Source organism: Hemibagrus wyckioides, linkage group LG09, assembly GCF_019097595.1.
Source record: "Hemibagrus wyckioides isolate EC202008001 linkage group LG09, SWU_Hwy_1.0, whole genome shotgun sequence".
NCBI lineage: Eukaryota > Metazoa > Chordata > Actinopteri > Siluriformes > Bagridae > Hemibagrus > Hemibagrus wyckioides.
This window is the reverse complement of record NC_080718.1, coordinates 11907679-11924619: the sequence shown is the minus strand read 5'-3', so window position 1 is coordinate 11924619 and position 16941 is coordinate 11907679. Positions and strand designations below refer to the sequence as shown.

The 16941-nt window shown below is 38.8% G+C and overlaps 1 protein-coding gene across 1 annotated transcript in view; it reads right to left on the bottom strand.

Moving 5' to 3' along the window:
- bahd1 (bromo adjacent homology domain containing 1) overlaps nt 1-15410 on the bottom strand; it is a 49447-nt gene extending 34037 nt beyond the window's left edge. Inside the window, exon 1 of the mRNA XM_058399146.1 lies at nt 15123-15410. The gene's annotated coding sequence lies outside the window, so the exon portion shown is untranslated. The remainder of the gene's footprint in view (nt 1-15122) is intronic.
- Between the last annotated feature and the right edge of the window lie 1531 nt (nt 15411-16941).

Sequence of the window (16941 nt, the reverse complement as noted above, 5' to 3'; positions counted from 1 at the left end):
CCATTTGGCAGCTGCTCTTATCCCAAGTGACTTACAGAAGATCTATTTCCAAAATCTTTTTTTATTTATTATTGACACAGCAGTGAATTATCAGTTGTCTCCTTGAATAAGAGACGAAATTTACAACGGAATGCAGACGCACACATTCATGCTGAAGATTTAAAACCAAATCTGAAGATTTAAAACAAACCGTCCTGCATTGCATGAGGACCACACACACAGTTGTGAAGTTTACGTCCAGCGACGCAGCAGTCGCATGCCTTTAACTGCTGCAGTAAACAGAAGTCTGTTAAAATGTTTACACCGGATCAGACTCCTCTACACTACCTCCCATATTAAACTTGTGTTTTAAGGAGTATCTCAGAATATCTCAGGGAGTTTGAGGATTTTTTTTATCTACATAATCAATTTAAGCTGTGTTTGTTTAGATAAGCAGCATATGCTTACATCAAATACTAGAAATAGACTCAAGGAGATGAGCCTCAGGTTAGTTGACACGAGACTACACATGTTCACATAATCTGCATATTTCATGTACATCTGAAGGATTAAAAGCAATAAGAAAAAAAAAAATCTGGTCTGGAGAATTAATTAAAAGTTTCCTTTTAATGTTTAACCAATAATCCGCCCTCTACACTGCTTATCTTGCATGGTCACAGGGAACCTCGGGTCTATCCCAGAAGACACAAGGCAGGGTACACCTTGAACAGGATTTCAGTATATTGCACAGACAATTCAAAGATGCCATGACATGTCTTTGGACTGAAGGAGGAGATTGAGGTACCTGCAGGAAACCCCCGAGGCAGGCAGGGAACGACACATGCATCTCCTCTACACATATGGCAATGAAGGGGATCAAACCCTCAACCCTGGAGGTGTGAGGCAAACCTGGCAAGCCACTGTGACTCCCTTTAACCAATAATGACTAGTCTTATTAATCCAATTAGGATGACGACTATACATACACTTGGAAGCGGTTGTGTTTTGGTTTTTTTTTCAGAGATGCTTCATGTTACCCTTTTTAACACAGACTCTGAACAGACATCTGCTTTGAATTTGACATGTGGGAGAACAAACGCATACTTCTCTGTGCGATCATCTTTATACGTTGTTTATTTCTTTGACTTTAAACAAGCCATGTCGACAGTGTGGAAATCGGTCAAATAAAATAAAAAATCTATGAAAATTTTTTCCTTTTCTGTCCGAACGCCTTTAACCTTCGTTTCACTCGTCTCTGATCAGATGAGCTGCTTTCGGGTGAATAATTTATTCGATTGGTTGAGCTGCTACAGAGGATCTGCTACAGAAGTTTGCTACAGAAGGATTGTGTTTAGAAAACTGGCAGCACTGAATTACAACCAATTGCTTCATATGTTTATGAGCTCTGCTTGGGTTTTTAACATGTATTTGGCTTGATCAGTTGAAATGCCTTTTGTTGGTGACTGTGCTCTGCGTGTTGACAACCCCTGCACTTGAGGGCTGGTCAGAGGCGAAACATCCCCTGTCCGTGATTTCATTACGGGTCGCAGTTATGGTACGCAAATTGTCACTGTGCAGCAACACAGAGATGTTAAACCCACAAACTGTTAGTTTCTCAGTTAAACCATGATGAAAACATGAGAGAATAATTATTAAAAATAATTAGCATAAGGTGGCATGGAGGCTTAGTGGTTAGCACGTTTACCTCACACCTCCAGCGTTCTGGGTTATTTTTACCTCCTGGGTTCGCGTCTCGCACCCGCTCACTGTGTGTGTGGAGTTTGCATGTTCTCCCCGTGCTTGGTGGGTTTCCTCTGGGTGCTCTGGTTTCCTCCCACAGTCCAAAGACATGCTTCTAGGCTGATTGGAGTCTCTAAATTGCCTGTAGTGAGTGATTGTGTGAGTGAATGAGTGAGTGTGTGTGCCCTGCGATGGGTTGGCACTCCGTCCAGGGTGCAGCCTGCCTTGATGCCCGATGACACCTGAGATAGGCACAGGCTCCCCGTGACCCGAGAATAGATCGGATAAGCGGTACAGACAATGAAATGAAATGAAAATAATTAGCATAATATTAAAATCACTTCAAGTGAACGCTCAAAAATCATCCCAAATTGTAACTTGAGGCAGTTTATTCAGTCTATTGTGATCCTTAACCCTAATCCTGAGCCAGTCATCATGCTTAAACGTATTAAAAAGCTCGATTAAAAGCAAGAATAAACATGGCCTTGTTCTGTGCAATATGCAAATTCAAAGTAATAAATTACATGAGGCAAAAGATGAAATGGTTTCTTATTACAAATCCAAGCTGTGTAAATCTGCATCAGTTGTGCACTAAAAGTCAATTTAATAGGCATAAGCTGCCTGTTGTGGGAGATCAATGATTACTTGTTTGACCATCAGTGATGATTTCCTACACATTTGATTGACTCTGTTTTCCTGGAGGGTTTTAATTCATGTTCAACATGACTTATGTCGAGTCAGCTGCTTTGTGATTTTTTTTAAAGAAACATATCAATAACCCAACATGAACACTCATTCTTTAAAGTTTACTGTCAACCCTGAAGTCTGTGCTATTATTACTGGAATGTAAATTATTAATAATTATAATGAGAGATTGCTTGGTTTAACAGTATGCTCAGTATCGTTACTCATGATAGGGGGTGGTGATGACTCTGTGCATTGCCCTCTGAGTCTCTGAGCTTGTTTACTGTAATAAATCTCAGCAAGGTTCCTGTGAATAGCTTTTAACTACAGCAAAGCTAGCCTACTGAAAGGCTTTGTTCAAACATTCTATTATATTTCCCTCATGTTTTGGAGGTCACACTTATTCAGTCACCTCAGGGCTCAGGGGTATAACTCAATATTTTGAAGATTTGTGATTCATTACGTGGAAGGCACGTAGTTTGAAAATTCGGGATGTCAAAGTCAACTTGAACCAAATCCTTTACAACCACCATCACAGACTTTTTTTTTCTTTCTTTCTTTTTTTTTTTTTTTACAATGAACAGAGGACATAAATATGCAGAAGCCTTTCTGATATTTGGGCATGAATAATAGTCATCTGAAAAAATATATATTTCAGACCGGGAAAAAAAATGTTGCAATACATGAATACCATGCAGACCTGAGCGGGATTTCTTTTTAAATAATTAATTTAAAAAAATATTGGTGTAATATTACAATTACTTAATGCGAATACTTAAAAATTGTCTGTGGTCTGTGCAATATGCAAATCCAAAATAGCTAGTTTGTAGATCACTGTGTGCGTGTGTGTGTGTATTACATGCATATGCATGCAATACTAGATTTTGGCTAATTATAGACACTGATTAATAAAATGATCCTGACAGCAGCTATTTTTACCCAGACATCATTAGAACTCATCATTAGAGCTCATTTTAGTAAATAATAATAATTAAAAAAAATAAAAAAAACCTACTAGCCTGTGTTTTTGTTTCCCATTTTTCTCATCTACTGTAATTCTAGCCTCTGCTATGACAGATAGACGGCCACTGGCAAGTCACTGGTATAGATTTTTTTAGAACACACACTGTTAATGTTTAAGGAAACATCGCATCATCCTTAGCATTTTTAATAGTCCCCACAATGATAAGACTGGGCATCTAGAGCTGTGGCTGAAATTGGCTCACTAATCTTCATTAAGAAAGGCATGAACAGGCTGAAATCAAATCACGCCAAACTCGCAGGCTGGATGTGGATCAGGATCACTCAGCACAATAACAACACAAAACTCTGGCATGGAGTTGGTTAAGACTAGAGAACATCAAATCCTGGGCTGGCTGCAAAACTTAGACAACGATGAAATGGTTTAGTGCAGTCATGAAATCTGTTTACCCACCAAAAAAATCAACTGAAAGTGTTTGGTGAGGAAGCCTATGAATCACAGGCTTTAGAATAGCACTGCATGCAGTGAATATGCTAGAGAGTATTAAAAAAAAAAAAAAAAACTTCCCACATTTATAGACCCATGGATGTGTAAATAGCCAGCATGCAAAAATAACCAGTAAGATTCAGTCTGACCGTAAATCTGTTAAATATCTGTAAAACATTTTAGAACAGCAATTTTTCTGCCTATAACAAAACCATACTTCTTCCTCTTCTCCCCATTCTATTTCTATATCCCTGTGCTGGGAAAATTCCCCAAAACCGTTAATATTATAATAATTCCAGTTCAGTCACCTAGCTCTTTCACTTATACAGCTTAAGATGTGTACTATTATTAATTTCTTTTTATTTTAAAACTCAAATGATTTCACTATGAAAATGTTCAAATATATTTTTTAGGAGTTTTCTACAAGACGGTTAGGAACAACTGAGCTCATTTTATTTACCCGTAATCCTCCACGTTGTTTCAAATACCCATGCTATCATATGAGCTGTCCATTTCTTCATAATAGCAGGGATCTCTGTAGTTCACATTTTGGGAAATACAGAAGAATCCACTAAATTCATGAGAACTCTCATGAGCAAGCTCAAAAAAAATTAAATAAATAACTGCATGAGTGGGCGGGACTTCCTGTGAAAAACAGACATAAAATCCCACTACTGCCAAACAGGAACTCGGGCAATGAGGCGAGAAACATCAGAAAGCAAGAAACATTCAGGCGCATGCTTAACTGAGCTTTCTCTGTAGTGACCCTTGAAATGAACCGTCTAATTGATTATTTAGCCTAATATTAAATGAGTGATTAAGATTCGTCTTCATTTTGAAGACTGATGCTTTAACATGCAAAATACTGTAGCCTTCTAAACTAAGGCTGCCTGCACACGGCAAGGTCTGAAAAATTGTCACTGTGCACTTACATGACACTTGAGTTTTAGTTTAATACAGTAAGTACACTATTCAGTGCCTCCAGGATATTATAGCATGACATTTGTGGTAAAAAATGCTTGATTTTCCTGCAGCATTTTTGCTCAAAACTACTTAAATGCGTGAAATCACTATAGCACAGGATTCTCTGACCACTGAGAAGACACACGTGTAATTCCTTTCTATGGTATCTGTACCCGTGTTCCACACGTGTGAATTGAAGAAGTATGCTTAAATGTGTGTTGTGTCATCACAAACAGACATCACAAATCTGTAGGAAAACTGTGTGGAAAAATGACATGCTTTACAGAATAACATGGTGTTTGCCTGAGCTTGTGTTCATCACACAAATCAGAAAAACTGAATATTAGGCAACAATTAAGTGTTATATTGAACATTTTTGTGCAACATCTGATATTACACTTAGACAACCCCCCTGGTCTGAGATACTAAGCTCCAATGCAGGAGTTAAAACACAACCAATACAGTTAATTCCTTTTCTTTAACTTACTCAGTGCTTTAAAAAACGCACAACAAGAAGACTAACGTACAGTGTTGTGTACCGACTCTGACTTCGTTTAATCTGGATGTTTAGTCTGCATATTTTTTCTTTAAAGTATTTGGTATGGACAGCCACAGTGCTACACCTGGCTTTGGTATCATCACAAATCTAGTCATGATTTTCGGAAAGTCTTTTGCCCTTCGTTTGAAATGGGGGCATCACGGATTTGAAGAGCATTGTAATATTTCAGATTCATTTTCATTTAAGCACAGTTAATTTTCTGGCTCTTACACATCTTTCACATGATCCAGGAAAAATCCTCAATCTTCAAAGGCTAAATCCTAAAAGGCTTCCTATTCACTCTGTTTGCACCCTGCATCAGATATAACAGAACGGAGCCGAAGATGAAAGTATTGGCACACTTGGCTGTCTTTGGGTGTGTGGGCAGTCATGAAGTGAAGGCTTGCTCATTTGTAGACTCACTAAAGAATTAAAGCGCTCTCGTATTTATGCTTGGGTGCCCACCCTGCCATTTATAAAAAACGCTTGCTATGTATTGTCCTTTTAGTTTGCTCTAAAGAATAGCAGCATGTGAACATCAAATGAAAGATGGCTGGATTTGTTTCAAATGTGTGGCGTTGCCTAGCCGTGCTGTTCAGAGAAGAAACACCATTTGAAAGACCCTCGTATATAATCTCAGACAGTGAGAATAAGGAAAAACCACATTAGAAAGCTCTTCAACTTGCCAATAGTCAAACTATGGCTTTTAATGTAGCGCAGACTAGTAATAAACATCTCAGCTGAAAGGTTTATATCCGGAGGCTAACTTGATCAGTGCAAGAATTTCTATGTTGATCTGGAAGCATTTTTCCTCTCATGATCTTATTGAAACCTTATTTTACGGCCAAGTCTGAATCTCCTTGAGGTATCCAAGGAGATATTTGAGCAAAAATATCCTAGTTGTTAACAGAATTTATGATTCAATCAATCATCACAATTGCCCCTGAACCAGCTACAAAACCACCCCAAAGCAACAGTGACTCACCTTCATATATTAGAGCATCTACCTGGTCCTTTTTCTTGAATGAAATCTTGTTTTCTCACCAAATTGGGCATAAAATTGGATTTTGGTGGCATCATGACTACAACGCACTAGTACATGTAGTTCAAATTACACTGGGTGAAACCCAGGTGCTGCCTTTTGTAAGATTCTTCAAGAAAGAGTTTCTTTCTTGCAACATTTTCCAAATAGCTTGACAACAACAAGAAATCAACTAAACTATGCAATTCTAAAACTGTGATCCTTTCTTCACAATCCTCACTGTGCGGGTTTATAGGTCCAATTCCTGGTAAATTTCCAGCTGTTCCAGACATGTGAAGCCTTTAATAATATTCCAGCCATGATTAAAGGCTGTATTTTTATAGCCATTACCCCATTCAGGCAGGTCAACAATTTGTCTTGGGTGCTAAAAATTCTTTTATTTTACCCATACAAATGGGGAGCATGGGGATTTCGCATGTATTCAACCTCATATTTACATCCCAGGAAAACAGAACATGGTAAAAAGGCCACACCATTTCTGTGCTTCACTCTGAGGCATAAAAATGTCAGGAATTGCACTGACTACAAATATTCCTTAAGGGTAATTGTACCATATATATTTTTGAGAGAACATATTTTATAAATCTGTAATTTCAGGGATCAATGTTTATTTACTGCAATGATTTTTATAACGGGTGTCAATAATTCTGGGAGACATTTTTACAGGAAAGTTAATATTCTGGATCACCCAAAATATTGGTGGCTCCTTGTGCTGTCGACTCAGAAGCCAGTTTCTACATAGAAAAAAACCTTTGCTTCATTTCCTCCTGTATTCAACTTCAAGGCTCTCTCATCTACAGAGTTCCATAATTACTGTTGCCTCATATTATTAGTTATCTGTCAGATGGCGGCTCTTGTGATGGCATGTGTCATTTTATCTATATCTATTTCACCTACTATGCCTTCAACATTATACATTCTACACATTATACATACACACTATATTGCCAAAAGTATTCGCTCACCTGCCTTGACTCGCATATGAACTTAAGTGACATCCCATTCCTAATCCATAGGGTTCAATATGACGTCGGTCCACCCTTTGAAGCTATAACAGCTTCAACTCTTCTGGGAAGGCTGTCCACAAGGTTTAGGAGTGTGTTTATGGGAATTTTTGACCATTCTTCCAGAAGCGCATTTGTGAGGTCACACACTGATGTTGGACGAGAAGGCCTGGCTCTCAGTCTCCGCTCTAATTCATCCCAAAGGTGTTCTATTGGGTTGAGGTCAGGACTCTGTGCAGGCCAGTCAAGTTCATCCACACCAGACTCTGTCATCCATGTCTTTATGGACCTTGCTTTGTGCACTGGTGCACAGTCATGTTGGAAGAGGAAGGGGCCAGCTCCAAACTATTCCTACAAAGTTGGGAGCATGGAATTGTCCAAAATGTCTTGGTATGCTGAAGCATTCAGAGTTCCTTTCACTGGAACTAAGGGGCCAAGCCCAGCTCCTGAAAAACAACCCCACACCATAATCCCCCCTCCACCAAACTTTACACTTGGCACAATGCAGTCAGACAAGTACCGTTCTCCTGTCAACCGCCAAACCCAGACTCGTCCATCAGATTGCCAGATGGAGAAGCGCGATTCGTCACTCCAGAGAACGCGTCTCCACTGCTCTAGAGTCCAGTGGCGGCGTGCTTTACACCACTGCATCTGACGCTTTGCATTGCACTTGGTGATGTATGGCTTGGATGCAGCTGCTTGGCCATGGAAACCCATTCCATGAAGCTCTCTGTGCACTGTTCTTGAGCTAATCTGAAGGCCACATGAAGTTTGGAGGTCTGTAGCGATTGACTCTGCAGAAAGTTGGCGACCTCTTCACACTATGCGCCTCAGCATCCACTGACCCCGCTCCGTCAGTTTACGTGGCCTACCACTTCGTGGCTGAGTTGCTGTCGTTCCCAAACACTTCCACGTTCTTATAATACAGCTGACAGTTGACTGTGGAATATTTAGGAGCGAGGAAATTTCATGACTGGATTTGTTGCACAGGTGGCATCCTATCACAGTTCCACGCTGGAATTCACTGAGCTCCTGAGAGCGACCCATTCTTTCACAAATGTTTGTAAAAACAGTCTGCATGCCTAGGTGCTTGATTTTATACACCTGTGGCCATGGAAGTGATTGGAACACCTGATTCTGATTATTTGGATGGGTGAGCAAATACTTTTGGCAATATAGTGTATATATATATATATATATATATATATAAATAAAACTAATTTGTTTTCCTGTTTTTTAGTGTAACAGCTGATTCCGTCTGGGGAAATCCTCTGTATTTACTTTGGTGAATTCTTCTCGAGTTGCCTTTGACATGTGAGTAAACCTACCTCCTGGAGGATGTTCTTCATCTAGCCAACTCTGGGGTTAGGGCTTACTTAGGGTTGTTTTCCATGGTCTTGCAGGACTTTTGGTATTCCTAAGCTCACTCAGTGTGCTTTTCAGGTTAGTAAAGTATACTTGATTTGGCCACACCTGATCTCTTTTTTAAAAGTTTTTTTATTTTTCATCTGTTGAGTTAACATTAACAACCTTCATATGCAAACTTCAAATCAACTCTAGTCTTTTTATGTGCTTAATTGGAAGTGAAAAATGAGGGAGTAACCCAGACCTGACCAAGGAGCAGCTAAATAGCTGATTGTCCAATTACTTTTGGTCCCTAGAAATAGGGAGGGGTAAAAATCACAATTCTCCCGATTTGGACGTACATACCAAATTACAGCCGAAGGTATGCACTTAAAACCACAACGAAAATATCAATCATAATGAGACTCGAAATATTTCGAGTCTAATCATCACTTGGTGCAATCACTTTGTTCACCTGTTGTACAAATGCACAGTCATGCAATTATCCAGTCAGCCAATCCTGTTGCAGCAGCACAATGTATAAAATCATGCAGGTCAAAAACTTCAGTTAAAGTTCACATCAAACACAATGAGGGAAAAGTGGCTTTGACTGTACCATGGTTGTTGGTGCAAGATGGGCTGTTTTGCGTGTTTCAGATCTCTTGGGGTTTTCATGCATGATAGTCTCTAGAGGTCACACATCATAGTGGGAACAAAAAAACCCTAAACAGCGGCAGCTGTATAGGCGGAAGCACCTTATTCATGTCAGTGGAAAACAGCCAGAATGATAGGAGCTGACATGAAGGGTACGGTCTTTACAACCAGGGTGACCATAAAAGCATCTCAGATAGACACATGCTTTACAAGAGAGATGCCCTGAAAGAGCCTCAAAAATATTTCCACAAGCACCTCTATGACCCAGTCTTAATAAAAACTGTATGTTGCAAACTTTACAGAAATGGAATGTTATGTCAGTGCTTCCATGCAAAAACGTTTAAAGCCAAGTTGCATAACATGGTGTCCAAAACGCATAACTTGGACCCCTGAACCCCAGAAAAAGTGAAATCCTCTCAAGAGTCAACTTTTATCATATTTCCATATATTGGAAGAAGCCAACAGATGCCTTCAACAGATGAAAACATCTGCCTCCGACTCTTAGGTATGATCAGAGATTCATAACAGTACATGCAGCCATGTTGTGCAAATCATTAGGTTCAGTGATTGCCTCGCATGGTAGTATAACAGCCGGCAAATATGAGGCAATTTTTCCAGGACCAGGTGCAATGTACGGTGCAAACACTCTTTCCTGATGATGCTTCCATATAATTTGCTATAATTATTCAAGAGTGTTTTGCTGAACCCCAGGTTGAAGTAAAGCACCTTCCATGAACTAATCAAATCAATCAACAGATTGACACATTATTGAATCTTTATGGGTTCCTTCATGGAGCAAGACCCTGATGTGGCCAAATGACCTACATATCTAAATAAGCAGGATTTAATTGACTATAATAATGGATTTCATGACTAATGCATTATACTTGGGATTACTTTATACTCTGAATGTCAATATTTTCTAGAGAACTATAGACTGACCACACACACACACACACACACACTTGTCTTAGTATCCTTGCATGGACATTCCAATGATATCATTTTTAATCCATCTATTCATGCTATGCCTTTTAATTTCCAAAAGGGAAACTTTCCTTTTTATTTTTTAATCTGCATTTGTTTTTTGTTTTTTATTTAGCAATTCAGTTTCCTTGTAGCGACCAACCTTGTCCCGACAAGGTCAATACCGTCAGATATTTCTGTTGTTGTGGGGACATTGAGTAATGCGATGAACGGTCAGTGGAATGCCTTTCATAGCATTACTCATTTATTAGGTATTACAGGAATGTCAGAAGTACTCAAGTCTGATTCACTGCATAAATGCCATTTTAGTTGGCTTGTTTATATTGTCTTTTTAACATGCAAGATATCCGACACTAGTCTGAGGTTACGCTCCTGAGCTGACTTGCTTGCCGAAGAAAAACGGTCATATACAGTGAAGCATCTAAACAGGTGGAAAGGTTTTTTTTAGGGTGAGGTGTATAACTCAATTGTAATTCATGTCGTTTCAATTAACACTGCTGAGACACTAAATGGGTGGTCACACTCTCTGAGTCACATGAAACAATTCTGTTGTTTGCAAATCTTTGATAGATTTCAATATCTGCAAATATACAATGAAAGGTTTATTGTAATCGAAATCACATAATTGTGCGAAAAACAGTTCTCTCTTAAATCGTATATCATAGCATATCTCTTAAATCTGGGACATCACTTATCAGAAAAAAAAAATATTATAAGAACTGATTTGATCTTAAAAATGGTAAACTGTTTAAAACATCAATTATCTAGTAGAGAAATCTGAGTGAACTGTACCTACATATTAATATAGCAGTTATAATACTTCTGTTGCCATAACAAAATTACATGTTACACAAAATCTTTATGCTAAATAATAAACTGTGCCTAAATTGTCCCTAGTGTACAGTTTACAACCAACATTTTTATTTTTTTTTAAATGTCAGTACAGTAGATTTCCATATTGATATCAGGTAAAAAAATCTTATCATGTTTGTGTGCTTGTTTAACCAACAGACAAATTGACCAGGTGTCTTTTTAAGATCATACAAGTTGACACACTTTTCACAACACCTTTAAGAAACAAGACCTCAAACTTGCTCAACTCCCAGTAAAAAGAAGTACATTTACATTTAATGACATTATAGATTATTATTAATATTAAACAAAGCAAATTAGGTGTTAAGGTGACCCGGTGTCCAATCCACAGACATTGACAGTTTATTTAACGTCGCTCTGCATAAAGGCGTTATACGTTACTACAAAAACCTGACTTCCAGGGATGTTTTGGCTCTGACGTGTCATCTAGTAAATGTCGCATGTAATCCACCAGATGTTCGCTAGAAAGCCGGGCAAGTATGTGAAGGATGCTGCTGGTGTTGCCGCTGCGTCTGCACATGCAGAGCAGATGAGATGCAATCTTTCAAGCATGCCTTCTGACTATTTGAGAAGGTGTAGAAGACATACATACATATGTTCACCTTTTCCGCTAAACTGGCAAATCAACACATTGAATACTCCTTTCACTTGTATTCACTTACAGTATATTACCCATATGTTACTGACATAACATTTAACAGTTACAGCAGTCATGAAGTATAAATCTGGAATTTTAAATAAATTCAAGGCTTCACAGAAAACTCTTGTCCATTTGGGGTCATTTGTAAAAAAAATAATTTGTGAACCTCAGATTTAAAAAATATATAAATGCCAAATATCAAGGTCATACTCTCTAGCCTATCATGTGACCTTAATTTACTGTTTATTAAGGACTAATTAGGTTGTACAAGACCTGGACGTTTTTACAAATGATATATAATAGCTGCTTTAACTGTGGTTGAGGAGCCGGCGCAAAGAGCACTGAGGACAGAGCACACCGTTTAAGACTGCTATGATTTTTTTTTTTTTTTACCTCATGATAATGATGTATGGCTCATGAGCTGATAACGTCTTTCTGTGCAACAGCTAGCAGCAAGTCTGAGAGGAGAATGTGCTGGAATTGTGCTAGAGCCATACCTGTACCGGTTTCTGGCTACAACTTCATTTCTGATCTTGACTGCATTTCTGTTAAAAGACTCGCTGATAGTGGGATCTGAGAAACCAGTTCAAGAGCAGTCCATGAAAATGTTTACCTCAACTCTATTCAATCTATATACTCGTTTTATACAATCCATGCAGAAATGCTAATAAAAAAAAAATGTATGTTTAATAAATAAGACTCTTATTGTGTAAAATGATAGAGAATACTGAACTGTTTCTCGTGTATAGTTTACAGCCAACATTTTCTTAAATGTCAGTACAGTAGATTTCAAGAATTACATCAGTACTATGTTATCAGGTAACATTTATTTTATCCTGTTTGTGTGCTTGTCTAACCCTACGCTCACTAGCTTCAACCATTTTCATACAAAAGCACTGAAAGTAAGCCTAATTTAAGTTCCTAAAGGAATTTCTGACCAACCCATCTGACCCTGTGGTTATTATTTTTCCTTGTATATGCTTGAAATATATTCAAACAGTCCTATGAGCTTGTTCCGTTTCAAACAAATCTCGCACTGAAAACAGCGTCGCTAAGCATGATAAAGCAGTTAGTAATGAGCGAATGCTGAACGATGTGTCAGGAAGCACAGCGCAAACACTCAATACATTCCTTTGTTAATGAACATTGGTCCTGTGAGCTTCATATCTGACCACCTGCTCCAGTAAAAAACCTCCTGCTCCCGCAACTATTTTGTCGGCTCCCACGGGATCCCTCAATCTAACACACGTTTGATTGCGAAAGCTCTCTCAGGGCGCTCGGTTGGTCTTAATGAAGTCTGGACTGGCACACAGCACTCCACAGGTGGCCCTATTAAAGCTGTGATCAAAAGCATAGGAACAAACAATCTATCTGGGGTTTTTTGTCTCCTTGAGATTTGTGTCATTTTACATTTATTTGCTCAGTAGATTGTAGACAGTCTTTTTTTTTTTACAACATGCAACGTCAATAATACATATAAATAAGTTATTAACATTTATTTCTGAGTCTTGACCATAGATGGAATGCAGCCTGCCCTAGTGTCTTGGGGTAACATGCATACTTTTGCATGTCTCTTCGTCATTAAACTCCGGTATATATAAATTAACAAAGTATCCAAAATTGCACTTCAAGACATCCTGGCACAAGTGAATACACAGTTAGCGAGTAAGTACACATGCTGCTTTCAGTATAATAGCCCATTTATTTCACCCTGTGGTTTCATGAAATTTCATTAACTTTCCTTCTCATGCCTTACAGCACAGTTTCCAGTACCCAAGAGTACTCCCTTTCCTGCACATTTTAATGTATTCCCTGCTATCAACACTCCTAATCCTACTAATCAGCTAATTAACAGCCCTTCCTGGATCGAAAGTGAGTGCGTGCGTTACAGCAGGAAAAACTCTAAAATCTTCAGGACTGGGTGTACAATCACCAGGGCTTGGATGCGGTGATGTAATTTTACTGAAATTCTTAGTATATTTTTTATTCTTTAATTGTTTTTTTTTTTCTATTGTTACTGATTCTATTTTTGTGACACAAATCATTTTCAGTCAGAGGTTTGTACAGTTTCATTGCAACCAAAGAAGACAGTGTCAGAATTTTTTTTTTTATTATTTTTTTTTAATTAAAATCTCAGGGTGTGACTTCTACTACAATGCTGGCATTGCAAAAAAAACATGAATAGACAAAAGAATCCTTATTATCTTAAGCTCATGGTTTATGCAACCCAGTGTGGATCACGCAGATGCATCAGCACAAGATGGTCATTTTCTTTAACCACAGACCTATCATTAGAGGATCGTCATCATAGTATCCGACACAGAGATAAGTGACAAGTAATAATCTTAAAAGACTCCAGCGTAAATCTGGCTTTATCAAAAGAAACACTCAAAGCATGCATTGTTGCGTAGTTTTCTAGAATACTGTTTTTGCTTAATGAAATTTATAGACACATGGACAAAACATGCAAACAGAAACAGAGTCAAAACGTTTTTGTTTGTTTGTTTGTTTGTTTTCCCCAGCTAACTGAATACAATTTTAAGACTGGACTTTGGGGTGCAGGAAGAAAAATAGAGGACATTCAGAAAATGCATAGAAATTTGGTTGAAAAATATATATATTTCTTAATATATAAGAAATATTACCATAAGTCAGGATTGCAAGACTAATGCCGTCCGAACAGGGCTTGAGGCTGAGGTAGCAGCTTTCAGTTCAGCTTTTGTCACAGTTACTAAACTTGACGCTCTGATATGGAAGTTGAACTTTAGCTGGAGTTCTGAAGGTTTCGACATGAAAACATCACCATAATCACCACCACCACCAACCACAACAACAACAACAAAAGCAGCAAAACAACAACAACAGCGCAGCGTCGAGTGTTTTCCTCTTACACAGGCGCTTCGTTATTTTTCTAACAGCTCTGGCTGACGGTTTTCCGGGAAATTTCCACCTTAATATTTGGCTGTAACAGTGCAGGCGGACACGCAGAGTCAAAGCCGACAGCCATAGCTGATAGATTTTCACAATACTTTCACATCAAGAACATTAAACGCTAAGACCAATCTAACTTGAGCACGCTATGGTGCACATTTACCCTCTGACTAAGCCGCAAAAAAAAAAAAAAAAAAAGCTAAATAATTTTTTTGGTTGAATATTTGTTAAAGCGATACAGGGGAAAAACTTCCAGTATAGCGCTCAGTCCTTACCTTAACCTATCAGTGTAGGTGTCTGCTTGAATTCTCCGCGAGCGCATGGATTAGTGACGGCTTAATTCAGCCTTCCGTTTTTATCCACTGTGCTCTCTGCCTGTGGTTTCCCCGTCGAGATATATTTCCCCATGCATTGCCAGTCGGATTTACCATCAAACGCTTTCGAGTAGATTAGACCAATACCTGAGCACAACTGACGGAGACTTTTGCTGTCTTTTATTTATTTATTTAATCATTTACGCTTTACGTAACAGCACCATCCGTTCCCTCTGTGAGTGTTGACGCATCACATGTTAGGACAATATGGAGTTTCTTAAAGGGCCATGGTGGCTAATATGTCGATGCGCATCTTTTTTTTTTTCCTTCCAAGAAAAGTGCCTATCAGGAAGGTGGGCTGAAGTTTACTGTATCTTTACAACAGAACATTTTATTTGAAGTGACTAGATTTATATATATATATATATCCATAGAACATGCGTATTTGGGCTACGTGTGGCTGTTATTTGGTAACTTTGGCCAAGATACAGTACAGCATGACTGAACAGAATGGGGCCGAATGTGAATCATATATTTCACATGTCCCACACAGGTGTCAAGGATACGGCACACCGCGTAGAAAAGTGTTTGGAGTACTGTCGGAAACCGAATATAACCTGACGAGCATGGTGGCTTAGTGATTAGTATTATGTCTAGGGTCTCCTTCAGAGTCACCTGAGTTCCTCGTGACCCTATGTTGGATTAGCTGTACAGAAAATGAATAAATCAGAGAACAGTTTAGGAATAGTCAGGAAATCAAGAAATTTCCCTCATGAAATCAATAAAGTCTATCTATCTATCTATCTATCTATCTATCTATCTATCTATCTATCTATCTATCTATCTATATTTGGTACCTATGGATAGAGTACAGCATGACCAACCACAATTGGGCCAAATGTGAATCGTATATTCGTCATATATATTCTTGCGATACATTGCATTGAGGGACATGTCCCATGTAAGAACACACAGGTGTCAAGGATACGGCACACCGCATAGAAAGTGGAGTACTGTCAGAAAACCGAATATAACCTGACGAGCATGGTGGCTTAGTGATTAGTACCTTTGTATCTGAGGTTGGGGGTTTGATTCCTTCCTCCACAGAGTTTGCATGTTCTCACCATGCTTCAGAGGTTTCATCCGTGTACTCTGGTTTCCTCCCCCAGTCTGAAGACGTGTGTTGGAGACTGATTGGCATCTGAAGTGTTTGTAGTGTGTGAATGATTGTGTGAGTGTGTGAACAATTGTCTAGGGTGTCCTTCGCATTGACATCTGAGTCACCTGAGCTCCCACTCAAAAGCTCCCACTTTTGAATCCTAAAGCAAAACTCTTCACCCTCATCTGCTCAGTTGTATCACATCTCAATACTAAGTCACTCTGAAGAAATGTGCCAACCAAATGAGCAAACAAATGTAATATAGTCCTTACCATACCAGTGGCACCTAAAATTAGAGTACCAGGAATACAAGACCCAAGAGTGACAGGTTCACTTTTTTCCACTGTGATTGCGTTTGATGTTGGGTATTAAACTCAAAGTAAATATCGACCCAGTGACCGGACACATTCTCTCCACCCCATCTGCTAGCTACTGTAGTAAGAGAAGCAACAGCATCAAATCTGTTAGCTGACAAATGAGGCAAAGTTGCACATTACACCGATCAGCCATAACATTCTGAGCAGTGACAGGTGAAGTGAATAACACTGATTATCTCCTCATCATGGCACCTGTTAGTGGGTGGGATATATTAGGCAGGAAGTGAACATTTTGTCCTCAAAG